Source organism: Danio aesculapii, chromosome 19, assembly GCF_903798145.1.
Source record: "Danio aesculapii chromosome 19, fDanAes4.1, whole genome shotgun sequence".
NCBI lineage: Eukaryota > Metazoa > Chordata > Actinopteri > Cypriniformes > Danionidae > Danio > Danio aesculapii.
The window spans coordinates 30,014,617-30,017,408 of NC_079453.1; positions in this window are offsets into that span (position 1 = coordinate 30,014,617).

Here is a 2,792-nt window from a genome sequence, read left to right on the forward strand (position 1 = left end):
AAAAAAAAAAAAAAAAAAAAAAATTACAGAAAATAATTAAAATATTTAAAATAATTTGAGTTTTTACAAACCTGCTTGAGTTTTTATCTTCTGTTAAACACAGTAGAACACATTTTAAAAAATGTCAGTAACTGGTATCCATTGACTTCCTTAGTATAATGTTTTTCTTTCTATGGATGTCAAAGGTTACCAGTTTATAAGATTCTTCAAATATGTTTTTTGTGTGTTCAACAGAAGAAACTCAAACAGGTATGGAACCCAATGAGGATCAGTAAATAGTGAGTAAATTCAATTTTTTTAGTGAACTATCTTTTAAAAAAACATTTATACACTACACGTCAAAGTTTGGGGTAAGTAGGATTTTTAAATGTTTTAAAATAAGGCTCTCCTGCTCACCAAGGCTGCATTTATTTCATCAAAAATACACTTGTAAATGTGTAAAATGTGATTGCACTATAAAATAACTGTTCAAAATTAGTTTATAATTTAATTTAATCATTTATTCCAGTGATTTTAAAGATGAAATTTCAGCGTCATTACTACAGTGCGCAGAGTCACATGATCCTATAGAAATCACTCTAATATTAATTATTATTATTATAACTATTATTATTTTTTATGAATGGTTATAGCAATTAAAGCATAATGACTGTAATAATTTCATTTGAAACATACAATAAATAGAATAGTTATTACAATTTTTTATAAATATTTAACAAATTGTTTTTTTTTTTTTACATTTAATAAATGCCACCTTAATTTTCTTAAAAAAAAAAAACATGACAAAAAAACTGACCATAAACTTTTGACTGATAGCATATATAACAAGTTGAAATCAGAATTATTAGCCCACCCTTTGATTTTTTTTTTCTTTTTTTAAATATTTCCCAAATGATGCTTAACAGAGCAAGGAAATTTTCACAGTAAGTCTGATAATATTTTTTTTTCTTCTGGAGAAAGTCTTGATTGTTTTATTCGGGTAGAATAAAAGCAGTTTTTAAATTTTTAAAATCCATTTAAGATCAAAATTATAAGCCCCTTCAAGCTATATTTTTTTTCTCGATAGTCTACAGAACAAACCATCGTTATACAATAACTTGCTTATTTACCCTAACCTGCCTAGTTAACCTAATTAACCTAGTTAAGCCTTTAAATGTCACTTTAAGCTGTATAGAACCGTCTTGAAAAATATCTAGTCAAATATTACTTACTGTCATCATGGCAAAGATAAAAGAAATCAGATATTAGAAATGAGTTATTAAACTATTATGTTTAGAAATGTGTAGAAAAAATCTCTCTGATAAACAGAAATTAGAGAAAAAAAATCAACAGGGGGGCTAATAATTCAGGGGGCCTAATAATTCTGATTTCAACTATATAGATATGAATATATATATATATATATATATATATATATATATATATATATATATATATATATATATATATATATATATATATATATATATATAAATAATTTTTTTTTTTTGTGAAAACATCAGGAAACATATGTAGTTCCTGATTTGAATGTATCAACCTTAATCCATTTACTGAACACAATAAAATACTTTGTGAAGTATTTCAACAAAATCTTTGTGTAAGCGTCTATTATAACTGCAGAATATCTAAATTCAATATCCTGAGCATTCCTTTGGAGTATTTCTCCTCAACACCAGGTCCCTCTTTTGCACACATATAACCCTACGTGTCACTTCCAGCAAAAGCATTTAAAAGACGTTGTACAATTTTCAATAATGTTCCGCCAGTCCTAAAGGAGCTCAATAACTCCAGGCCCACAGAGGCCACTGAATCAGCATTTCAAAGTGAAAACTCCTTTTCCACAAAGACCTTTGAATTGAAATAGAAAAAAAAGTTTCTCCTTTCCAGCCGCACAAACTCAACTCTGATTGACCCTTCTCAATCTGTGCGCCTCTCTGTTGTAAAGAACAGGCATAAAATAAGGCAGAGTTAATAGAGTTTAGGACTAAGAGCCAAACCGCACTGGAATAGGATGGAGATGGAAAGAGTCGAGGGAGGGAATGAAGGAAAGATTGAGATCCCTCAGGGAGAGGGATTGGGTCCGGGACGCCTGAGGAGATACTCGCCTCTAATTGGCCGAATGCCTCCGGTCGGTTGTTCCCATAATGCTGTGTGTTGGAGTGACTTTCTGGAAAGTCTCACTGGACTCCTCAAGGTTACCGTCACTCTTCAGTGTTATCGCTGCACTCTGAGCCACTGTAGCAAATCTGCTTTTAGCCGAGCACCAATGAACTACTGAGAATATGAACATTCAAAAAGTGGAACGGGTGCTTGTACAACTCCAACACAAGCAGGTTTTCATTAGTTCAAGGTCTCAAATGCTACTGGTTTAAAGGTTGAAGGAATTATTTCTAAATCTCTTTGAAAGACTTTTGTTATGCTCACCAAAGCTGCATTTATTGGATCAGAAACACATTAAAAACTGTAATGTTCTGAAATAGTTTTCAGCTCAAAATAATTAGCCCCTTTAAGCTATATATTTTTCGATAGTCTACAGAATAAACCATCGTTATACAATAACTTGCCTAATTACCCTAACCTGCCTAGTTAACCCAATTAACCCAGTTAAGCCTTTAAATGTCACTTTAAGCTGTACAGAAGTGTCTTGAAAAATATCTAGTCAAATATTATTTACTGTCATCATGGCAAAGATAAAGGGGAGCTAATAATTCAGGAGGGCTAATAATTCTGACTTCAACTGTATATTTTAACATCAGAAATGTTTTACAGTCACTTTTTATCAATGTTTATCA